Source organism: Panthera onca, chromosome B3 (genome assembly GCF_046562875.1).
Source record: "Panthera onca isolate mPanOnc1 chromosome B3, mPanOnc1 haplotype 2, whole genome shotgun sequence".
In the NCBI taxonomy this organism is placed as follows: domain Eukaryota; kingdom Metazoa; phylum Chordata; class Mammalia; order Carnivora; family Felidae; genus Panthera; species Panthera onca.
The window spans coordinates 47606741-47632984 of NC_138344.1; the positions used below are offsets into that span (position 1 = coordinate 47606741).

The window sequence follows — 26244 nt, forward strand, 5'->3', positions numbered from 1 at the left end:
CATTATGGCTTTGATTGGCATGTCCCTATAATGAATGATGTTGAGCATCTTTTTATGTGTCTATTGGTCGTCTATATGTCTTCTTTGGAGAAATGTCTGACCAGATCCTCTGCCCATTTTAAATCAGATTATTCTTTTTTTGGTGTTGAGTTGTATAAGCTCTTAATATGTTTTGGATATTAACCCCTTATCAGCTATATCATTTGCAAATATCTTCTCCCATTCAGTAGGTTACCCTTTTGTTGATGGTTTCCTTTGCCGTGCAAAAACTTTATTTTAGAGTAATCCCAGTGGTTAATTTTTGCTTTTGCTTCTCTTGCCTGAGGAGACCTATCTTAATGGATACAATTTTTTTTTTTTGGATACAATTTTTTAAAATTACAGATTCAGGTGCGCCTGGATGGCTTAATCAGTTAAGCATCCGATTTCAGCCAGGTCATGATCTCACCTTCTTGAGTTCGAGCCCTGCACTAGGCTCTGTGCTGACAGCTCAGAGCCTGGAGCCTGTTTCAGATTCTGTGTCTCCCACTCTCTCTCTGCCCCTCCCCCACTCACATTCTGTTTCTCTCTCTCAAAAATAAATAAACATTACAAATTAAAAAATAAAATAAAATTACAGATTCAATTTATTTAATGGGTATAAATAAATATATAGATTGCCGTTTCTTTTTCAAGTCAATTTTAGTGATTTATCTATCTCTAGAGAACTGTCCATTTCATTAAACTGTCAACTTTACTTGTGTAACGATATTCATTGTATTTTCTAGTCCTTTTAAAAACTTTGACTCTATTTGTAGTCCTGTCCCTTTCTCCTCACTTTTCTCTTTTTCTATCAATCAGAAAAAATTAAAGTTTGTCTATTTTATCAGTCTTTGGAAAAAAACTAGTTTTAGGATGTATTGACTCCTTATTGATTTTCCCGTCTTTCATCTTTTTCTGTTCCTTTTGTTATTTTTTCTTTCCTTCTGCATGCTCTGTTCTAATTAACTTTTGAGGCATATGCTTCCTTCTCTTCTATTAATGCATTTAAAGTTCTAAATTTCCTACTAAATACTGCTTAAATTGTACACCACACATTTTAGTACTAGTGTTTTCATTGTCTGGGCAGTGCTAAACATTTGGTAATTTCCATTAATTTTTCTCGCCTTCTTAATAATTATTTAGAAGCTTCTAACATGAATAGGGCAGTGTAACTATTATATTGATTTCTAATTTTACGTCACTGTTATTAGAGAACATGTTTTGGGTCATTGGTACTCATTTGAAATTTGGTTTTTGACATATTATAGTAAATTTTTATATATGTTTCGTGTGCTAGAAAGAATGTGTATTTTAAGTTTTGGGTGTAGGATCACTTATGTTGTTTACATCATCTACAACTATGATTATTGATTTATACACACACACTCTCACACACATTTGAGGTTCCAAATAACTATTTATTCAATGTGAATTATTCTGTTTATCTTTGTATGTTTATATAATGACCCTTTTGCCTTAAAGCTAAAAAGTTGGTACTACTATATTTAATTTCTGTTAATTTTGTTTAAAAGTACATGTTATCCATTTACATAATGACGTCTCCATCATTGTGTTTTAGGCATATCTCTTAATAAGCAGTACATTGTTGCATTTTTAAAAGTCCTTATGATGAAAATTTGTCTTTTAGTAGGCAAGTTCAATATATTAATATTTGTATGTACTTTGATTATTGATCTATTTGGATTTATTTTTACCATATATGTTGTTTTCTATTTACCATCCTTTTTGATTCTTTTTTTATTTCTATTAGGTTAATCTAGTTTTAAATTTTATTTTCCTCTTTCCTCTGTACTGGAACTTTGCTATCTGCCTAGGGTCAGGATTAAAATTAAAAAGTCCCATGTGAGAAATTAAAACCCCAAGCTTCTATACTAATTTCCCAAGCTGGGAGGTTGGACTTTTCTATGTCTCTTTTCATATTTAAAGGGTCTTCCTCCAAAGACATTACTTGTCCCCAGAATCTGTGTTTCAGGGAGCTCAGAGAGATTCCTTTATGCAGCTTCTGAACTTGAACAGAGAGGGTGGCCAAAAGCCTGGGATGGGCTCAGGGCCAGGACTTCTTTGCCCAAGGCCGGGGGTCAATGTGACAGACAAGGACACCTGAAGAAAACCCTGAACAGGAACTCTTTAGACCATCAAGTGAATCAGAGTGTCAACTCAGACTGAACCCACTATGGTTTTGTTCTCTTTTTATTCTGAAACCTTTTTTCCCCCTTTTGAGCTTAGCTATTTATTAAAAAATTGTTTTTTATTGCATTTTAACCAGCGTTTCTATGTAGGTACCAATCTGCTACACTCTAAAAAGCTGTGGGAGTTAATTTACTTATCTTACAGATTGTTTACAGTTTGCAAGTCTCACCTTCCACCTCAGATCTTTTTGTTTTTATCTATTTTCCTCAGCTTCTGTTTAGCCAACTTATAAGTAGATTCTTTTTTTCCCCCCATCTTACTCACTGGCATTTTGAAGTTCTGAGTGGCTGTTGTTCTGGCCTTTCCTCAAATCTCCTTGTCTCTCAGATTGAGGCAGGGAAGACCTCCCCTGTGCACAAGCTCCTGGATACCATACATCAACAGTCTAGGTAGGAAACCTGAAGTTTCTGGATGTGTGGCCTTTCACTTGTCCACCAATAGTTTCTAAAATGATGGCCCTGACAAATCTCAGCCTTCCTGGCTGCACATGGTGCTGGGTTTTTTGGAAATGTACCCAGCTGGAAGCAGTTGACCTGCCCAGACCTTCCAGCATTGGGCTTTCCAATACAACATGTTGGGGCCCTTATTTCCTATTGCTTCCTTTTGGCTAGGTGGCTCCCTCCAGCACAGGCATTCCCTGGGCAGCTGTCTGAGTTAACATCTGAGCTTGGCCCTGGCATTACCGCTCATGAGCAAATTCCCCAGTGAGCCCACAGGGCTGTCTTCATTTCTTTTTTAGATATGATTATCTTGGAACAAAGCCAGCCTCATGGGTGTGAAACCTATGCAGTTATCCTGGCCCCTAACTCAGAAAAGCCAGTACTTGCATTAATACTCTGCTACTGCTGTCTTGACATTTTAAAATAGCTTTTCAATACAATTAAAATTTTTTTTATTTTGCACTAGGTTCCACAAACTATATACCCTCTCCTTAGGAGAAGCAGAGAACATCACTGATACTTGGAGAAGTGGGTGGGTCTTACTGACTATCCCTTACTGACTAACTGACTTAGGAGTCTAGGGCAACAACTATTAGGAGTAATTGTTTAAAAATGTTTTTTAGATGTAGTGCCATATGCTGCAAAACTTACCTTATGGGAAGCTTCCTTCTAAATAAGGCATTTTAGGACTTCAGGAAAGAAGAAGGGTACAATTCTAGAATAGCTAGATAGAATTTTCTGCAATGATGTTAATGTTCTATATCTTTGCTGTCCAATATAGTGGCCATTAGCCACATATGACTACTGAGAACTTGAAATGTGGCTAGTATGAGGAGCTGAATTTCTAAATTTTAATTAATTTTAATTATTTTACATGTAAAGTTAAATAGCCACATGGGACTACTGGCTATTACACTGGACAGTGTAGCAATGAAACAAAGTAGTTTCTGACCTTTGATACTTTGATTATATTTTGCATCGATTCTTTTTTGTTCAGAAAAGATCTTTTTAATTCATATTTAAGGTTTATCCAGAACTAGTTGGGGGAACTCAAATCACAGGTTTTTTTTCTCTTTAGTATAGAGAAGATATCCTTTCTACCTATGAAAGTTAAGCCATGAGGCTCTTTTCTATAGCCTACAAGGGAAACAATACCTGGACGAATGAATTGCCTAAAGACTTCACCTTCCAGTTCTAAAGGATTATGGAAGAACTAAGGAAGACGAAGAAGAGGCAAGGTCAAAAGCCAGAGTCTTGGCAAGGAATTATGGCGAGGAGGTGTAGTGGGAGGTGAGTTGATAGATGAGCTTGAGCCATCCCTCCTGGGTCCACATGACCTGGTGTACAAGTGACCCAGCAAGTTCCGCGTGTTCAGAGAACATAGTAGTACATCAGAGGGCTGTGGTCAAAGCCAAAAGGTAGCTGAATAGGAACTTCAAAAAGGCCAGAACTACAAATTTCAGAGATAGGTAGTACTTCATCTCAGAAAGCCACACCAGAAAAACTATACTTTAGTGGTCACCAGTCCAAGAAACAGAAAATCCAGCCACCCCACTATTCACCAGTGAAGATCCAGATAATGCTATCTCTGCTGCTATCGGTCCACACAGATGCTATTTTGAAGGACACAAAGAGATGAAGAGAAAATTTGAAAGATTTAATATTTTACTTAAAGAAACAAAAGAGAGAATTCACATGAAGGGGTTATTTGAATTATTGAACTGAACTAATAAATTGAGCTGAATGGGATAAATTTAGGGTTCTTTTTCCCAGTTCCCTGTGGATGAGCAGGTGTATTGTAGAGAAATAAAGAAGCTGCATTTTCTTTATACATCTAAGTGCAGAGTGAATGAATTTGTGACTCTGCTACAAATATGTCTGCCTTCCTGCCAAGCCAGTTGTGGGCAGCAATTCTATTTACAAGCTTTAGCAGAAGTGGAATGTGTGGCAGGAAGTGTGGTGGGGATGCTAACCTGCTGTATTGAGCTTAAGAGCTAGCATTATGAGAGAATTGGCAACTTTACTCATAGATAGACGTCCTTTCTTCAAAGGCATGAGCAACTTCCCATGGGCAGTTCATTGGGGCTTATGCAGAAGGCAGTTTTTCTTTTATCACCTACCTGGACATGGAGGAGGTTGTAGATACTTCAGTGTACCTGTCCAAGAGCTTTGAGATCAATGGGAGAGACACCGTCTGTCAGATTATGGTGTCATTTTGCCTTAGTCATCTTCTAATGCCAAATGAATCACATCTGGAATCAAGGAGGCAAGATCTACTTGGGCAATATCCTAATTACTCATCTGAATCTAACATCCTATCCGTCTCTTGTGTATACTGTTGTGTGTAGTCCCTCTGTGGGCTACAACTCCACCTGCAGGCCAACTCCAAAAAATACACATTCAAGAAAATGGAGGAATATCTGGGTTGTATTCTGTACAGCCAAGACATCTGCATTGTGCTTCAAGTATTCATGGTCCCAGAGTAAAAACCCACATGGTTCATTAAATATATTTAGCAATTCCTGGAATTTATTACAAAATTCATTACACATTTCTTCTCCTTGGCTGTTAGAATAGCTGACACTTTGAAAAGGGAAGGAGGTTTTTTGTTTTTGTTTTTTGTTTTTTTTCCTGCTCAGAGGCAGATGCAGCTTTCCAATAAGACTTGCTTCATTTTTCCAACCTTCCACTAACCCACCTGACTCAGTCCAACCCGTACGAATATTTCCAACCATTGAGATGGGAAACATTAGATCCCAAGAGGCCCCACCCCTGATGCCTCCTCTACCCCTTGGGTTTCCTTCTCTGGGAAATTGACTTTTGGAAAAATTCAATTGATCATCCTCTTTGGGAACAAAAGTCACTTGTCATAGAGACTGTAGTGGCTAAGATGAGTGCAGGGACTCCTTTGCATTAGTGTCATCTTTTTTAAGCACTTTGGGTTTACCATTTCATACCCAATCCTGGAAACCATAGAACCATGAGTGAAAACTACAGCACCAATCCTGGCAGTCATGTGGCTGGGAATCCTGAGGACATCCAGCCCTAGCCATTAGGCACAGATAAGGGCCCACACAATTGGATTTTTATGATATGTGGGTGTAAGAGGAATAAAATGGTTATGAATGGGCTTTAAGTTTACATTCTGAGGTACTGGGTTTTCTTAGTCCATTCAGGATGCTATAAAGTACCACAGGCTGAGTATCTTTATACAACAAGAATGTATTGGTCACAGATCAGGAGGCTGGAAGTCTGAGATCATGGTGCCAGCATGGTCGCATTCTGGTCAGGGCTTTCTAACTGGTTCATAGCCAGCACCTCCTTGCTGTGTCCTCACGTGGTGGTAAGGGTTAAGGACCTCTCTGGATCTCTTTTATAAAGGCACTAATCCCATCCATGGTGTTCTTAAGCACTTTCTAAAGGCCCTACCAACCACTATCATCACTTTTGGGTGTTAGGATTTGACATATGAGTTTTGGGGGGACACATCCAGACCATAGCATGGATGAATGGCAAAGCCAGTAGCTGCAGTGAGAAAATTATTGGAGAAACATGTTGGGGAGATAAGATCAAGTTCTATTTAAAAAATTTTCAACTTGAAATTCTAATTAGACACCTAATGGAAATGTCAAGTAGGAGGCATGATATGATTGTTAAGTCTGGAGCTCAAGGGAGATGTCAGGACTGGAGAATATATAGATCTGGGAATTATTGAGAAGGAGATAGAAATGAAAGCCATGGGGCTGGATAAGATCTTCTCCAAAGTGAGTGAGTATATTTAAAGAAGAGAAGAGGTTTAGACAAATTTAAAAATCAAGAATAAGTGGAAGGAGCCAGCAGACTAAGAAGAAGCCAAGCAGGAATGTAGGAGGAAGGCTGAGAGAGTGTGTTGACCCAGAAGCCAAGCGGTTTACTGAGTCAAATGCTGCTGAGAGGTCCAGTGAGAGAAGGACTGGGAATGGTTCAGAGGATTTAGAGAGATGGAGGTCATTGGTGATCCTGAGAAGGGCTTCAGTGGAGTTGTAGGGAAGAAAACGATCAGAGAAGACTGAAAAGAGACTATGAAGTGAGGAAGTGGAGACATTGAGCATTGATCACTGCTTTTAGGAATGGTGATATAAGTAGCTCTGCACACAGGAGGGGGTAGATGGAGAAGGGCATAGATTCAGGGGAGGATAGATTTATTTTAAGGTGGGAGCTATTCTGGCATTTTTATATGAAGATAGGAATGTTCTAATAGATAGAGGAAATGTGGAAATGCTAGACAGAGTGGATTATGGAAAGAGCAAAGCCTTTGAATAGGTTAGAGGGGCTCCAGGGCTTAAGTGGTGAAGTCTAAGAGAACTTACACTCCAGGAAAGTTCTGTCATAAAGGAAAGAGGCAAAAATTAGTAACTGTGATGATGTGAAATTGTCATAGCTGTCTTCTGGTTGCTCCTTTCTGAGTAAAAAGAGAGATGAAGTCTCCTTCCACCAGCTCCACTAGTCCATCTCACTGAGACCCTGCTTCCAACCCAGAACTCTGTCTTACCCTGACAACTGAGTTGGAGGAACTCAAGAATCTGCTGAAAGTTTCTGGGTTCCCAGCAGTCCCAGAGCCAGCTGTGCTACTTTGTCTTTGAGAAGGGGTGCAAGTTAGAGAATCAAACACATGAAATACCCTTGCTCAGACTCAGAACCCTGAACATGTGAGTCTATTTAGCCACGCACACTGGACAACGCAGTCTAGTGGAGTGCCAAGTGGAAGAAGAGCAAGTCCTGGTTAAAATGTCCACTGCCATCAGGCAGCTACCTTATTTTAGTTTCTACCGTATACTCTGTTTCTAACCTCCTTGTTTTCGGTGTTCTCCCCTGTTTGTCTCTTATTTAGATACTGTGGCATTAAAAGTGTTGAAATGTTAAATGTTTATTTATTTTTGAAGGAGAGAGAGAGAGAGACAGAGCATGAGTGGGGGAGGGGCAGAGAGAGAGGGAGACACAGAATCTGAAGCAGGCTCCAGGCTCTGAGCTGTCAGCACACAGCCCGATGCGGGGCTCGAACTCACCAACCGTGAGATCATGACCTGAGCCAAAGTCGGACACTTAACCGACTAAACCACCCAGGCACCCCTAAAAGTGGTTTTTAATTCAGCCTCTCCCTAAGTTGCTTCCTCTTGAATCTCTTCCCCTTTAGCTCCAGTGAGCCTCAGACAAGTCCCAGGGTCCCAGCTACCACATCCCCTCCCAGCTTTCCCAGCCCCCTCTTGTTAGGGAGAAAGGTCCTCACATAAATGGGAAAACATGTAAAACGGATTTGGAAAGGATAAACTAATGTCACCCTAAGGTATTTTTGACTAATCGGAGCAAAATAGCAAAAGCAGAGCTTTCTGAGCAAGATTTTGCTATCATCTAATCTTCTTCATCCATCTCTTAGCACCCCCCATCTCTCAAAGTCTTCTAAAGGAACAACACACCCTTTGGAAAAATGAGTGAAAGTACAGATAAATTAGGGGTTGGAGATAATGAGGGTAAAGAAGGTTGCTTCCCCATAGAATACCACACACATGTACACACACTTTGGATATCACACATGCAACTACAGTTACTGTAGCTTACAGGCGAATGAGTAGCAAATTTGAATGTCTTTTTTTCTGGTAAGAATTTTGCAGCAAAACATAAATATATTAATTTAAAAAGAAAACATGCACAATTGTACACAACTATGTTAATTTCTTTAGCCAAACTTTTGTGGAGAGGTGTTTGGACTTTTATTTATTTATTTTAAACTTTATTTATTTTGAGAGAGACAGACAGTGTGAGCAGGGAAGAGGCAGAGAGAGAGAGAGAATCCCAAGCAGGCCTGACATGGGACTCGAACTCACAAAACTACGAGATTATGACCTGAACCGAAATCAGGAGTCAGACGCTTAACTGAGCTACCCAGGTGCCCCTGGGCTTTTATTTGAAATAAAGTATCTATGTATACATACTTCTAACTAAATAGGAGTCAGGGTGAATATTTATTTTCCTACATAATATGTGACTAAACAAATAAAGCTCTTTTTTTTTTTTTTTAACACTCCTTATATTGAAAGCCAAACATCTAATTTGTCATGTGCCATCACTCAAAATGATTTTGGAACTTATTTTTGAAACTTCAGAGCTCTTTAAACACACAGGGTGGGGCGCCTGGGTGGCGCAGTCGGTTAAGCGTCCGACTTCAGCCAGGTCACGATCTCGAGGTCCGTGAGTTCGAGCCCCGCGTCAGGCTCTGGGCTGATGGCTCGGAGCCTGGAGCCTGTTTCCGATTCTGTGTCTCCCTCTCTCTCTGCCCCTCCCCCGTTCATGCTCTGTCTCTCTCTGTCCCAAAAATAAATAAAAAACGTTGAAAAAAAAAAAATTAAAAAAAAAAAAAAAAACACACAGGGTGATCAACCATCTCAGTTTGTCTGGGACTGAAGAGTTTCCCAGGATGTGGGACTTTGAATTTTAAACGTGAGACAGCTTTGGATTAACTTTCCTGGGTTACCTGGAACCGAGGGAGATTTCAGTCCTAAAACTGGGTGAGTGCCAGGCAAAATGGGTTGAGTTTGGTCACCCTATTTGTAAACACAAGAAACGCCAGCTTATTGTTTTATAGTTGTAACCCTATTACTCAGTTTGATCCCCTCTTTATTTTTAAAGACTTGGCCCTCAGTATCTTTTGGCTATTGCAAAATTTCTTCACTGCAAGCAAACAAACCTTTTCTTCCTTCCTTTCCATTCTTACCTTTCCATATCTGGGTCAGTGTAAGTAAAAGTATGTATATTAGTGGTGGACTTGACAGACTCTCTCTCTGACCATAGTTTAGTCAGACTTCTCTGAGTCTTCTTCTCTATTAGGTCTCCACCTTGGCCCCATTCTGTCTTTGGCCTGTCTCTCCCAGTTTTAACAAGAATCCTATTAAGCTGGTTTAGTAAGAATCCCCTTACCCCTGATATCTCCTCTTAGTAATTTCCATCCACTGACCCCCTCACTCTGCCTATTGGCTATAAATCCCCTGCTGTCTTTGCTGTAATCTCTCCCCTACTACAGTGATCTTATTGCAATTGTCCTAAATAATGTCTTCCTTGCCATTTTAATAAGTGCCGGAATATTTTTTTCTTTAACGGTTATGGTGCCATGACTTGGACGGGATCGAATTCATCATTGGACCCCTGGAACCTCTCATCCAGGACCCCAAGTGTGTGCTTTTGAAGACTTTATTTCACTCCTGACTGATTAGAGATCTACTGGTGAGTCTAACTCCTGGGCCAGTGCTCTGGATGACAGGCTGTTAAAGCATGGTTAAGGGCAGGTTTTGATTCTTAAGATTCAGCATATACTCGCTGAGGCTAGGTTAGAGTTCCACGATCCTTTGGTTGAAAAGTACCTGTTAAGCAAGTATCTTTCTGGATGGATGTCTTCTTGGATCTTTCTGAGTAGGGATTTACTCCCTGACTCTTAAGTGGCAAATTCCTGACTCTTTTGGAGGCCTCTACTCTAGAAACTGTGTTAGAGTCCCAGGCAAATGGAAGCTGGGTTAGAGTCCCAGCCTTCTTTGTTAGCAAGGTACCATGAATTAAGAACAAGGGAGGATCTCAGTAGAATGAAAACCCCTTCTCATACCCCTTTTGACTATATGCTCCACTACCATGGTACTAACTCTCTACTTCCTTTCTTGTTGGAATAATTTTACTAGAGATAATTGGGAACCTCAGTGACTCCCCCAAACTGGTTCCTCTAAGACTTCTCTCAGCATTATTTTTGTTTCTCCTTTTTCCTTTTAGCACCTTCAGTCTTTGAATCCATTGATATGACTGTTGTCAAGCCCCTACCTCCTCCATCTCTCTGTCCACCCCTGCAAGACTTTCTCTTTCCCATTCCAGCCCCTCAGTTTCTTACAGTCGCTTGAATTTTGGGTTCCCCAACCCACAATGAAGGCTCTCAAGAGACTCTGGGACCACCAAAGAAAGTACATGTAGGGCAAAACAAAATCTTAAAATGTTCCTCCATAAATCTTGGTGAAAAGCATTAACCATCAATTAAGCAGGTAACCTTAACTTGTTCCATCTGTCAGAAACACAATTTGGGATAAAAATATAAAGTGGAGCAAAAACAAGAGCCAATTATTTTGTAGAAACCAGTGAGTTTTTATTGCTATGTTTACCTGACTCGTGGCAACAATTTTAGAATGAAAGCGACAGGGTCTCTCTTTGCATCTGTCTGTATGTTTATATAGTTATGTTTGTATATTTGTGTTATGTATATGTGATATTTTCTATCTCTCGTTGGTATTGCCAAAAAATTTATAAAATCTTGTGAAGGAGATTCTTAAATTGACTTAGAGGGATGACTGAGTGGCTCTGTTGGTTAAGCGTCCAACTTCGACTCAGGTCATGCTCTCACACTTCGTGGGTTTGAGCCCCGCATCGGGCTCTGTGCTGACAGCACGGAGCCTGGAGCCTGCTTCGGATTATGTGTCTCCCTCTCTCTCTGCCTCTCCCCCACTTGTGCCCTGTCTCTCTCTCTCTCTCTGTCTCTCTCTCTCAAAAATAAATAAACATTAAACATTTTTTAATTGGCTTAGAGAGAAGTGCTTATATAAATTAAATATTCCTAAATCTTCCAGAAATATAGAAACTAATTCAAATGCTTTAAGTATAAGCATCAAGTATAATACAAGTATATATTTGGTGTTTAACCATTTTTAGATTTCTTTGCTTTTGTGACTTTTTTCTTTTTCTTTTCTTTTCTTTCTTTCTTTCTTTTTTTTTTTTTTTTTTTTTTTTTTTTTTTTTTTTTTTTGATACTTGCCTATCATGCATGTGCTGTAAAAATAGGCAACAGGGAAATAACTTGAGATGAGGGCTAGCTTTGTTTAATGTTATGATATATATGCCTAAAAAGAATTTACAAAATATTTTTTGTATTAGCAACCTTAGAGATATGTATGTTAAATAGAGACATTCATTAAACATTGAGATCATTTCTAAGAGAAACTATTAAACCTTAAATTTCTAAGCACAAGTTTAAGTTTTATATACCTTTGGCCTCTTATTTTTATATGATATAGAGAGGCTAACTATATTTGAGTCTGTTGATAACATCTTTCTGACACAATGAAAAGTACTGTCAGAAAGCATATATGTACTTATAAAATTGTGAGATGGTATATTCATAAAATTTGCTAGTCTGTTACAGAAATCTGGTATACAAGAGACAATTCAGTTGCCTACTTCCTAGTTTTTTCTGTTAAAATGTTATTAATGATTAAAAAGTATAATCAATATTTGTAAATGAAGCTACTAGAAACAATAAGGGTGAAATGAAACAACATTGCATGACAGGTGTGTAAGGAAAGTAGAATGTATTTTTGATAAAGTAAAGTATACAGTGGGAATGTCTGGGTGGCTCAGTTGGTTGAGCATCCAACTTCCACTCAAGCCATGATCTTGCATTTCATGAGTTTGAGTCCCACATCAGGCTGTCTACTGTCAGCGTAGAGCCCCCTTCAGATCCTCTGTCCCTTTCTCTCTGCTGCTCCCCTGCTTGCGCTCTTTCTCTCTCTCAAAAATAAAAATAAACATTGAAAAAAAGAGAGAAAAGTATACAGTGTATGTAGGAAGGGTTTTGTTAAGGTAATAAGAATGTAATTTTTCCCAAAAGGAAAAAAGGAAAAAATAGGACAAAAACTGAATGGGTGTAAAAAGTTATAGAAGGTTTTCAGGAAAGGAATCTTGGAGAAGGAATCTTATGTGGTCAAATCTGGATTATTGAATATGTTTATTTATAAGGTTTTTGAAAATGCATTTTAGTATTAAAAGTACACTAATGCAAAACTAGATTTTGGTTTTCTCTTTGTTGAAATAACAAAATTTTCTTGATTTATTGGTCTGCTCTTAATAAGAGATTGTAAAAGCTTTTCTACCTTTTGTGTAATTCTCCTAGGAAACAGATACCGTGTCTTCTCAGAATAATTTCCTGTGCTTTATATGCTTTGTCATATCCTTAATTGTTTAAGAGAACCAAGTCTTCTCACTTTTAAAAGAACTAATTTTTTAAAAGATGTTACAGTCATGTTATCTATGACATTTACTTTTGAATTCTTTTTTGTGACTTTGGTTAAATGTGTAGCTAAGTATTGTTCACCATAACCTGGGATTGTATTTAGTCAAGTATTCAAAACTTTTGACCTTTTTTTTTTTTAAAGCTTATTTATTTACTTTGAGAAAGAGAGTGTGTGCAGGAGTAGGCGAGGGGCAGAGAGAGGGAGAGAAAGAATCCCAAGCAGGCTCTCACTGTTAGCACAGAGCCTGACGTGGGGCCAGAACTCATGAACCTCATGATGTGAGATCATGACCTGAGCTGAAATCAAGAGTTGGATGCTTAACTGACAGAGCCACTCACGCGCCCTCCATCTTGGACCTTTTGGACAATTTGCCCTCCCTGGATCAAATCCTAAATGAAATCTTTATCTTGAACTGACCTTGACATTTCTCAGACGGCTCCTTCAAGATCTTAAAGGATTTTTCTTTTATCTTGAAAAAGAGAAAAAAAAACAATTAGCTTTATTTCATATGTTCAACTGCATGAAAAGTATTGTCCAATAAAAGCTACTGTAACCTTCTCCAAGTTTTATTTGTATGGATAAAATATTTGTATGGATAAATATTTCAGAAATTTTATGAAACTTTTCAATACCCTCACTGTCCATGATGTGTTCTGTTATAATGTCACCAGTCATAACTCTAGTTAACATTTTAAATGTTCTACACCACATAATCAAATTCCCTTGCCAATTGCATTATTTTTATGATGAATTCTCCTCAGATCTTTCATCATTAATAGTTTTTGTTTGACTCTGATTCTTCTCTGAAAGTACTTACAATCAGCTGTAGGCCAGAGTGCCTCATCTTCAACAGAAAGCAGTGGTCTCAGAATCCCACTAGGACAGGTCTCTGGATACAGGCTTTCCAATGGCATTGCTTAAATAATTTTGAGACCACACTATTTGACTGAGAAAGCATCCTAGAACTCTAGTGGAGAAGCTGATGGGTTCATAAGAGCAAGCAGAACAAGAATGAGTTACATAAGAATGAATGAAGTGATGAAGGATGATTATGGTTTTTGTTCAGAAGATTGCCACTGGATTTAAGGAACCCCTTTTCCTTTTCTCTTAAGCTATAACTCACAGCGATTTAGTAGATAATACTTTTTGTAAACAGAAATGAAACATTTATCTTTTCTCCCTGCCTGATTCCTCCAGAATTCAGAAACTCTTACTGAGTGTTCTTATTTTCATGGCAATATAATCATTTGCGTACGTCCAATAAGAATCTGTCCTCCTTGAACAAGACATAATTGGAAACATTTGTTATATAACCAAGACTTTGAGTGGAATGTCATATTTTAGACTGATGAGCATAGAATCAGTTATGACCAAATAGTTTGAAGGAACTAAGGTTGACTTTATGGAGCTAATGCTTTCAAAGCCCTTTTGGGAAAACTGGGCTGGTATGGCTTACAGCGTTCCCAGCCTTGTAGGTGAGTAACAAAGGTCTCTTCTTGGCAGGCCCAGGAACGTTAGGATATTTTGGAGACCTAGAGAATGGAGAAATTTACCTAAATCTATAGATACTGCAAGTGAAATCTGGTGGCAAATTCGTGGCTTGGGTTCCTAACCTTGAGAGGCTTTTAAAAGTCTAAGTTGAGATTCCTTATGAAAAGTTCTAGCAAAGCAAACTTCAAAGATGTATGTGGTCAATTACTACTCTTGCTGCACTTACGTAAATAATAGGCCAAATATAATATGACCAGACTTATTTTGTAAACAGGAATAATCATACTTTGGTTAACTTTGGTGAAAAAAGGGGTTAATGTAGAGAGAAATTTTATGCTTCAGTGAAAATCTGTAGCTTACCTTTGTGGACGTCAGACTCTAGTCTGGTCATTGTCTTTGAGGTTTTATTATAAACTTACAGATTGGAGTGAATCCTGTCAACTTGCCTTAATTAGAAGAACTCGTCCTTCCCAAATATTCAGTTTTTCTAATTTTCTTCAATATCTTTCCAGAACTATCCAAATGAATATTTCCAATTTTTCTCCCACTTTCCTAACTTGGTGTCACTGAAAACTAAAACCTGACTGTGCAGATATTTATTGGGATCTTAGGTTGTTTTGCAAGCTGAAGCTGGACAATGGGCAGCCTTTAAGCCTGATGCTGCTAAGTAGACCCTCAGAAAGTTTATGGAAAAGTTCCATATCTTCCATGCTCTGCTCTGGGACATAACCATGGCACTGATATTATGCCATCACTGAAGACATTCAAACTGCAGACTAGGAAATCTATCAGATTGCCACCATCACCTTCATTTCACTGTCTAAAGATGGCCACTATCTAGAAATCTCAACTGCCTGCCCTTTGGACTCAGAAACTGGGTTTATAGTCTGCTTCAACCTTAATCTTTATTTTTCTTTTTACTTTCATAGAAATTTCCTGAATTAAATGCCTGATTATTTGTACCATGCAGCAAATATCCTCCACTACCAACTCCCAACAGATGGTTTAGCTGGTCCTTAATAACAAAAGGGGACTGAACAAGAAATGGACTTAAATTGTTCAGAGGAAAGAAAAATGTCTCTTTTTTTCCCTTGAACAGGAGGAAGGACTGACAAAGATTCTAAGGCTTCAGTCTTGGTCCGGTCCTGTTTTAACAAGAATCTTGCCAATTACGTTTAGTGAGAGTACCCCCACCACTGATATCTAGTCACCCTCCATGTCTGGTCAAGTCCCCCATCACTCACCATTGATGTGTAAGTACATGGTCAGCCTTTCACAGGAATTCTGTTAGAAAAGAATTTTTTTACGCTTGATACCTCCTGTTAGTAATTTTCTATCCACTGACCCCTCATTTTGCACATTGGCTAATAACACCCACTTGTTTTTCTTGTATGGGGAGTTGAATCTGATCTCTCTCCTATTGCCATAGAGCCAGCTCCTATTGCAATAGTCTTGAATAAAGTATTCTTTACCATTTTAACAAATGTCAGAATAATTTTTTATTTAACAGACACATCAGGAAAAAGGGGTTTATTACTATGTAAGCCACAAAAGACATTAAAATCATCATCTCTTTAAAGGTCATTTTGTCCTTCCTCCCACTAGTTTTGGAATCCTTCAGACCTCAACTTGTAGCTCAGTACATTATCCCTTCCCCTGACTTTTGGCTGCTTAACACATTTCATGGTAATCACTAATTCATCACATGGAACTGAATAAGAACCATTTAATATGATTATCTTCTCCATTAAAGCTGTCATCATAATTAGAGCTGCAGTGAACTGTTTGCCAGGAATTATAACTTCTGCCAAGAAAAACTTGGGTGTCATTTTAGAAAAATTCTTAGGTGGGGGAGGAGGAGATCAGGACCATCTGTGTTGGGATCCAGAACTGAATAATGAAAAATAAAGCCCCCTTCCCCTGCTATCTGCCAAACTCTAGCCAGCCCTCCAACTGGACCTTGCCAAAGACTTTAGAATGAACCAACTTCCAAGGTAGTCCAAAGAGCACACCCTCTTAGGGAATGATAACCTTGGGAAAGCCACCCTTTAAGAAGAGAAAAAGTACAGCATCAAATAAAAATCAGGCCTTCGTGCGTAAGGCTTCCTAAAAGTTGTTCCAAATGGTTTTGTTTGCCACCCTACTGTTTCCAGGGCAACCACCTAAGCCAGGACAGAAGTAGAAGGAGACATGAGGCTAGAATGGGACCACCCACTGCAATTCTCATTTTATTCTGATGGCAAGAACCTTTATATCGACTCGAAGTGTTTGTCAGCCCTCTTGCTGTGAATCACTAGAATAACATTTTGCCCTGATGGAAGTGTGTCACAGGCTGCTGCTCCCACATCCCCCCATACTGAGGTGTTTTCAAATGGAACCAAATATCCCAGGGGAATTTTCTCTGCACTACCAGCATTGCTTTGTTGCACATTTTTAGATTACACACTGTAAATTATAGATAAAATACATTATGCTGATTTCCTCCTGCATATCTTTTAGTTATTTTTAGGAAAAGTGTCTTTGAAATTCAGCCTCTCAGGTAAATGTTCAAAATGAAGAGAAAAATAAAACCAAGGCAGAGGAATGCACAAGACTGAGACTGCAACCACATCACAGTCTGGCACTTTGTCATAAGCATAACTCGTGTCCAGCAAGGATTTTAGTTGCAGAATGTGAAGAAGCCCTGCATTAGGCATCATGAGATTTGGATGTGCCTCTTGGTTCTGCATGTTTCTGGATATATGACCTTGTAGGAATTTATCTCATCCCTCCAAGTCTTAGTTTCCTCATCTATGAAATGAGAAATGTTCATGGAGATCTCTAAGGTGACTTCCACTTCTCACACTGTATGACACTCTGTATGAATCTTACTAAAATGCCCTTGAATCACATAGATCATATTATTTTGACCACTTTTAAAAAGAATTAATAAACTCAACTTGTGAGCATTAAAAAATTCAGTAGCACCAAAACACTTTGACCTGCAATCTTCATGATATCTTACTGCACTGGGTTTTGGTGATTTTCTACTTGCTATGCTGAATATCTCCCATTTTCTCCTCAAATGGACTCTCCATCGTTCACCCCCGGAGGTTGTCCTGTGAGGACTACAACACAGGCCCATGTCTCCTGCCTTCCAGGTGGATTCAGTGAATGGGCAGGAGAATGAAAGGAGGGCAGAGTGTGAGGTTGCCCCTTTCTCCCTCTGCCTGTGAGGTCGAGCTAGCATCGTCCCTCAACCAAAGGTCACAGCTGGAAAGCATCCTCTCTACATAACTGTCTCCAGGTTTCCATAATGGCTCTTATTCTGTTCAGGCTGCAATAACAAAATGCCATAGACTGGGTGGCTTATGGACAAGAGATTTATTTCTTACAGTTCTTGGGGCTGGAAGTCTGAGATCAGGGTGCTGACAGATTTGGTGTCTGGTGAGAACCCACTTCCTGGTTGTAGACTGCTAACTTCTTGCTATACCCTCCTGTGATGGTAAAAGGGTGAGGGAGCTCTCTGGGGTCTCTTTTATAAGGGCACCAATTCCATTCATGAGGGCTTCACCCTCATGACCTAATTATCTCCTAAAGACCCCATTCTCTAGTATCATCACATTGGGTGTTAGAATTTCAACATTATGACTTTTGGGGAAACACAAACATTCAGTCTATAGCAGACTCTTTCCTCTTGCTACTGCAGGTTGAGAGACACTGCATAACCCTTATGGCTCTGTATGCCCTGTGCATACCTTTAAATTTTGGTCTAGTCAAGTTTGAACAAGCCATCTATTGCTTTCCTCTATCTTGACTGATACACTCCATTTTTTGAGATACAAGTATGGCAATATTGGAAAGACCATGGTGCTCTTTATTTCAATATATCAATTCACCTTGAATATCAAATACATATTCTGCCCCCCCATAATTGTGACTCTGAGAAAAGATGAGAATCTCCATGCAATGCTTCTTGGTTATGTTGTACTTGACTTCTATATGTGCTTGTATTATTAGACAGGATTCAGAAGCAGATAATAGAAGCCAGTCTAGTAGTTAAACAGAAAGGATTGGACACAAGGAATCAGATGCTCACAATTATAAGGCTGGGAGGAGTAGGCGCTAGGTTAGGCTTTCTGGAATGACTTCCAGAACACTACCACAGAGCTGACCTGTCTAGAGAACTATCTCTGCAAAGAATAGGAAGCTGGGGAATCAAGAAGCCCATGCCAACCTGCCAGCTCCAAGATCTCACAACTTTTGCTGATTTAGGCATCAGAAAATTGCAGACTCAGTTGTTAGCCCCAAACCTTGTATTCCTGATTTGCACCACCAGAATGAAGGCCTGCCTTCCCTCCTATTTGACTCAGTTCTGAATTCAATTTTCATGTAAGTACATTTAATCAATCATATTCCTAGTTGCAAATGAGTATGGGAAATATCAGTTTTAGCTTTCCAACGTCTGTAGTTCAGGAAGGCATACTAGAAGGAGATTGGGATGAATTCTGAGCAAGCCAATCTATTCTCTGTCACAAGATTATTTCTGAAAGCATGTTTCAAATGGCACACTAAAAAAAGATGAACTTTGGAGATTAAAAAAAATAGAGTAGAATTAAAATCTCTGCTTTAGGACTTACCAGCTGTGTAACCTTGAGCAGGATGCACTTAATACTACTAGAGCTATTTTTCATATTTGTAATAGAAATAATAATGCCTACCTCACAGAATTTTCATTCATTTATCCATCTCTATTAACATGACTTTTTAGTTGGAAGTGACAGAAATCTAATTGGTTAAGTAACAAAAAAATTGTCAAAGGCTATTTGGTAGGTCACAGAATTGCCATAAGGTCTAGAGAGTCAGCCTCAAGGCTAAACTTCTAGGACACCACCTGAAGTAGGCATCAGAACTATCTTGGGACACTGCTTCTGTCTCCACAACTCCCGCCTAGCACTCGATGCTACATTTTCCACTGCCAGCAGGAATTTAACTTCACTGATGCAGGTACTATCGCCAGCTGTGTTACCAGAAACTAACCAGTGTCATGTCTGAAAGCCAAGTGGCAGTGCTGTCACTCTCATTGGCAAAAATGGATTCCACATGGCATTTCTTCTTCACATTAGTCTCTTCTCAAGGCAGGTTTCACAGGAGTGTCTGGTGAGGCCTGGATCACATGCTTGTGCCCAGCTGCAAGGAGGGCTAGGAAAGCATGATTTCTGACTTTTAACTTGAGGAGGGAGGAAATTCCCTAACCAAAGGGAGAGTATTCATAAAGTGCTGGCCTCCAGACAAACGTCCATTATACCTCCTCCAAATGGCTAAGCAAAGGGGACTTTTATTAGCTTTTTCTCACTCTGCTTTCCTCTGTTCATGGACCATTCTCCTCAAAATGGTGGCATGCTGGTTCCTGAGAGCTGCAAATTTATATTTTATCAGCCAAGCAGTACTTGTGTAAAGAATGTGTCTCTTTCCCAATGATTCCATCAAAATCTGTAGCTGACTCTATTGATCAGATTTGGATCGCATAAACTTTCCTAAATCATTCATTGAGCCAGAGAGATGGAATAAATTAACACATCAGGTCTGGGTTACATGCCAGCTGAGCTGAGGAAGTATAGATTCAGCCCTTTTAGAACTGTTTGGCTCAAGCCTGGGGGGAGAAAGTTTTATAAAGGAATGTTGGGCATTCTTGGGATGAGAATGCTAGGCAGGCAAAAACAATAGTTTTTCACTGTACTCTTCCTGATGCTTTGATATCCACAAACACACACTCTTCCTCTCATCATAAAATGTCATAAGTATTCCCACTCATGACAGTGCAACTCTTCCATGTACACCCCAAACCTCCCTCCCTAAGGTCTATGCCACTTATTGCATCCAGCTCTAGGGGCTCTCAGCAATGGCATTTGATGGTTAATTTTATGTGTCAACTTGACTGGGCTGAGGAATCCCCAAATAGCTGGTAAAACCTTATTTCTAGGTGTGTCTGTGAGAGTGTTTCTGGAGGAGCTTAGCATTTGAATCAGTAGACTGGGTAAAGAAGATCTCCCCTACTGATGCACATGGGCATCAGCTAATACATTTAGAGCTTGAATAAAATAACAAGTCAGAGGAAGAGTGAATTTGCTTTCTCTGCTTGAGCTGAGACATCCATCATCTCCTGTCCTTGGACATCAATGCTCTTGGTTCTTGAGCCTTTGTACTTGGACTGGGACTTATACCATTGACTCCTCTGGTTCTTAGACCTTTGAATTTGGACTAGAAGCACACCACTGGATTTCCTGGGCCCCCAGTTTGCACACAGCAGATCATTGGATTTCTCAGCCTCCGTAGTCACATTAGCTAGTCCCTTATAATAAATCTCTTTCTGTGTATCTCTGCATATCCTACTGGTTCTGTTTCTCTGTAGAATGCTGACTAACGCAGTTCATTACTCTCAGGTCCAGAGTATATGCTCTGTATTGGCAACTTTGCTAAATGACAAATATAACCTAAGCTACAAAGGTGTAAGGAGATCAGGATACCTTAATTAAAAAAAAAAGTCCCATGTGAAAAAGGGAAGAAGAATCAACTTATAATGGTCACTGTCTAACAACATTGATCACATCCTGCTTTCCAGGAATAAAAAACTCTCCCTGCTTCAGTGGTGGAGTGAAATCAGAGGTTAGCCAAAGTAGCTGACAATGGCTTTCTCCTCTGGTAGTGCAGTATCTACTGTGGTCACATCTGAGAAGCTCCCACAGATGGGAGCTAAACTAATTTTGAAACCTATTTTCTATAGAGAAGAGTTCAGGGCCCTGGAGATTGCCTTAGGCTGGTCATCATTTTTATTTAGATCTAGTAGGCTTTCCATCTATATCTAACACTACAGTGTCCTTTCTTACAGCAACAGGCCTTAGATTTATGCCCTTGTCCCCAGCCCTTAACTATAATGCCTCCATTTTGGATATTTCCTGGGGGAAGTGACAAGCAGTAGCTTGAGTTGGAAGAGACAAAACCTGTGGGCTCCCCCATGCCAAGTATTTCAGTGGTTGGGTTCCAAAGTGGGGCTAAGTGGAGATTTCATCAGGCAATGGAGACTCAGAAAGAGGTGCTCAGTGGGGCTTTCCTTAGCTCCTTTTTATCTCCTTTTAAGTTTTCAGTGTCCTGGACTTTGCTTCCTCCAACTTTATCTTGAGGAAGAGAATTCAGCATTTGCCAAATGAGCAAAGCGCAAGATTATCTGGCTACTAACTCTCCTTGATCATAGGGCTTTCCTTAACCATTTCCGTTCTCTTTCTGCTTTCTGATGAGCCAGTAATCACTTATAGTAGCTTGTCTCAGTCTGAAAAAATATCCAACCTTATCTAACCAGATGACATTTTTCCACCAACTCTCCTAAATTTCCCAGCATAGACATCTTGCCTGGGTCTCCGGATAAAACTTACTCATGAAGCTAACCATCTTCCCAGCAAGAGAAGCGAAAATACACTATGTCCTGCCTCACCATGACCCTTCCAACTCCACACTGTCATTCCAAGTGTGTCAGTTGTAACAGGTACTTTCAGGAATCAATTTCTATTTCACTTTTTCCATAAACAAAAAAAAAAACTGTGGCTATCTTAAGCAAAAACAAGAAATGTGCTCAAGAATGTGGAGTAACACAAAGAATTAAAAGAAAATCTAAGCACCAGTCTGTGAAAAGAACAGAAATCAAAATAGTTCTAAGTATCCAAGTAACACGAACCAATGGTCAGTCCGTTTTGTGGCAGTGTTGTTAGGATAAGTGATTATAGCCATTTTCTATCCCTGTTTTATCATACTTGAGATTTAATGATTGGGATGAGACCAGCATAGGGTCTTCCTATTGCTCTGCCATTTGAACTCCTCCCCAAGGTTTAATGTTTGGAAGAAAGAGTCTGAATGGCATTTTTGGGTCATCCAATCACTCACTTCTTGTTCAAGGCAGAACATTTTGAATGATTGCCTCACCAAGACTGTCAAAGGAATTGTTTTAAGGTGTTCTTATCAGGAAAAAAAAAAAAAAAAAAAAAAGAATGAATGCCCAGGAGACAAAACTCAAATATGTTTACTATTTGCTCACTTATATGATAAGCCCTATGTTAGTTTCTCTGGATCCAAAGATAAATAATGATGTTGACTAACACTTATTAATCATTTAATCAATGCCAGGAAATTCCTATGTATTATTTCAGATATTCTTTATAATAAATACTATAATATAGGTACTCTTATGTCTTAGGTCAGTGTTATGGGTTTAATTGTTCAGTGGGTTTAATTGTTTAATACATATATTGAAGTCTTAACCCTAGCACCTCATAATGTGGCCTTATTTCCAAATAGGGTCATTGCAGATATAATTAGTTAAGATGATACCAATAGTGTGAGCCCTAATCCAATATGACTGGTGTGTTTATAAAAAGAGGAAATTTGGATACAAATGCACACAGGAAGAATGCCATGTGAAGATGAAGGCAGAGATAGAAGTGATGCATCTATAAGCCAAGGAACACTAAAAATTGCCAGGAAACCATCAAAATCTTGGGGAAAGGCATGGACATTCTTCCTCACAGCCCTTAAAAGGAACCAACCTATCAATACCTTGATCTTGGATTTCCTGCCTCCAGAACTGTGAAACAATAAATGTATTTTATGTCCCCCAGTTCATTAACACTTTGTTACAGCAGCCCTTGAAACTAATATAGCTGAGTTCCCTAGAAGAAGAGTCTGACATAGAATTCTTATACAAGAGATCTATTGAAATAGCACCTTTCTAGGTTTTTCCTGTGTTCTTCCAAAATGGCCACCACATTATTTCTGGTCCCCTATACTTTTCATATTCTTCCCAAGTTGCCACTCCACTGTCAAGAAGTGGAGTCTTTGAACTTGAGGGGACCTTGTGAGTATTTTAACTAATAGAATAAGGCAGAAGTAACACTGGGTGACTTCCAAACTTAGGTCCTGAAAAGCAATTCAACTATCATATAGCTCTTTTTCAAGATACTCTCCCTTAGAAGCCAGCCACTGTGCTATGAGGAAGCCAAAATTAGCCCATTCAGAGAGACTACATAGAGAGGGACTAAGGTCCCCAGTGAATGGGATAGAGATAGAGATAGAGATAGATACATCTCAACTGCCAGACATCTGAGTGGTAGGACTTCAGACGATTCCCGTCCCCAGCCTTCAGGTCATCTATCTCACAAATGTTATGAGACAGACAAAAATCACTCCCCCAAAGTTCTTGACCCACAGAGTCTATGAGCATAATAAATAGTTGCTGTAAGTCCACCACGTTTTGGGGTGATTTATATTGCAGCCATAGCAACTAGAACAGTTTTTAGTATATAGGAGTAGGGTATTGCTATAACAAAATGCCAAAAATGTGGCAGTGGCTTTGGGACTTTGGGACAGTAGATGAAATGTGAAAGGGCCTTGAAGAGACTGGTGGAAGAGTCTAATGACCCTCAAGAGAACTCTCAGAGAGGAATTAAAGAAAAGTAAGGAAAATATTATTGGAAATTGGAGAAGAGATTCCTTGTTATGTAGTGACAAAATGTTTAGCAACACTGAACCTATGATAAAGTAGAAAATAGAAAATATACCTAATGAGCTTGATAACCTAGCTAAGGAGATTTCCTGGAAGAATATTGAAGGCACCACCTGACTTCTTGCTTATAGTAAAATGTGAGAAGAAAGAAATAAGCTAAATAAAGAACTGAATTTGAAAATAAAACTATCATTTCCAGGCTCCTCAAGATTGCCAATTAAGAAAAAGCTTCACAGCAAGGATCAAACCCAGGGAAGAAATATAACATCCATTTTCATGATCTCAGACAAATCTGAAGTCGTTCCTCAGAAGACAATTTAGTCAGACCAAAGGTCCTTTAGGGATCTTAAGGATGTCTCTAAAAAGGACTTCTAAGAATCTTAAAGGTGTTGTCCCTCAGGAGTTTACTAGGGAGACCAAAGTAAGAGAAGGGCTTCTCTCAGAGACTTTGGGCATAGATTTTGTTTAATGGAGTGGACTATAAATTAATTGAGTCATAAAAACCCATAAATGTTTTAAAAGAATTATATAAACTTGGACTAAAAGGTTTAGAGATAATATAAAATGAAAAAGAGGTCTTTGGACCTCCAAATTTCTATGGGCAGAGCAGACTGAGAAAATTACTCAGTTGCAAATGTGGACTATTTTCTATGGAAAATCAAGAAGTCAAGAATACAGAGGGTAGAGCCAAGAGCAATAGTGAATCATTCCCAAACAGTAGGACTGATCCTCTAATCAAGAAACTGGCAATATATGTCCAGCTGGATTTTAGTATTGTGATGGACCAGTGACTTCTGTGTTCTTCAGTTTTTCCCCTTTTTAAATGGCAATGTCTATCACAGTTATTTGTGCCTGTCCCATCATTGTATGTTGGGAATGTGTGAGAGAGATATTTTGTCTCTTTAGTTCATAGGTTTGCAGATCAAAAGGAACCATTCCCAGGGAGCTATATTTGAGGAAACACATCCAAGGAAACATATCGATACCTAGATCTAATCTAAATGACAATATTTTCCTTTCCCCTCTAAGTATGAATATAGTACTTGACATATATGCTTAGAAAGTGAATAAAAGAACATGTTATTCATTATACTGGAAAAATAGATATTCTGGTTAGTAAAAATAACTTGGGACTGGCCTAAAGATAGTTATATAGACTTGGGGTGCCTGGGTGGCTCAGTCAGTTAACCTTCTGACTTGATCTTAGCTCAGGTCATGATCTCAGGTTCATGAGTTCAAGTCCCGCTTAGGGCTCTGTGCTGACAACGTGGAGCCTGCTTGGAGTTATCTTTCCATTTCTCTCTGCCCCTACCCCACCTGTGCTCTCTTTCTTTCTCAAAATAAATCAATAAACTTAAAAAAATTTTAAAAAGATAGTTATATGGACTTGAGTGCTTAGAAATATACCCATACAATTCTTGGACAACTGATTTGTAACAAGGGTACCAAACAATTCAATGGGGGTAAGAACATTCTTTTCAAGAAATGATATTTAGAGAACTAGATATCCACATGAAAGAGAATGAAGTTGTACTCCTATCTCATACTGTACACAAAAATTAACTCAAAATAGACTAGAGACCTAAATGTAAAAGTTAAAACTTATAAAACTCTTGAAAGAAAGCATAGGTATAAATATTTGTGACATTGGATCAGACAGTGGTTTCTTAGATATGACACCAAAAACATGAACAATCAAAGAAAAAGGAAACATTGAAGTTCATCAAAATTAAAGATTTTTGTGTTTCATAAGACATTATCAAGAAAGTGAAAAGACAACTCAAAGAATGGGGGAAAATATTTGCCACAATTGGCCCTCCTCCACAACACCTCCTTTACTCTCTGTTCTAAATTCTCCTAATGCTTAACTATTACCTCCACTTGTTTCAGTGGCTAACCTGATGGTCTAAACAAAATTCATGTTCGTGAGGGATCTCAGTCACACATTTGGTTTTGATTACTAACCCATGAAGGTGACAAAATATATGGGTAAAATACTACTGACTTTTAAGGGCTTGTATTGTGAAGTACAATTTTTTTTTATTGGAAATAGCCATACTCATTCATTTACATACTTTCTTTGGGTATTTTCATGCAATCACAACAGCATTGAGTAGTAGATGGAGAGAGCCTATTGCATGCAAAGCCTAAAATATTTACTATCCTGCCCTTTACAGAAAATATTTGCTGACTGCTGCTCTAAGGCAATCCTTGTCAGTAGGAAGTGGCATGTAAAAGGAGTGAAACCTTTAGAGGGATATTATCCCCCGTGCTCTCTTTACCTTGCTCTTTGGTCTCTTCTTACTAAATCTATGCTTTGACAGAACTCTCAGCCTTCAAAGGATTCGAGAACTGCTGGGAAAATAATTGTGGCAGTCTGATAGTTCTCTAGTATACATCTCTCTCTCTTTTTTTTTTAAATAAAAGAACCCTTGAAATTTAGGTAGTCACAGGGTGCCAAAAATAAAGAGGGCATTTCCCA

The 26244-nt window shown here is 38.9% G+C and overlaps 1 protein-coding gene across 2 annotated transcripts in view; it reads left to right on the top strand.

Moving 5' to 3' along the window:
- Positions 1–9789: 9789 nt before the first annotated feature.
- Positions 9790–26244, top strand: part of ZNF280D (zinc finger protein 280D) — a 244600-nt gene continuing 228145 nt past the window's right edge. For both annotated transcript variants that reach the window (XR_013556301.2, XR_013556307.2), the window contains exon 1: positions 9790–9926. The gene's annotated coding sequence lies outside the window, so the exon portion shown is untranslated. The remainder of the gene's footprint in view (positions 9927–26244) is intronic.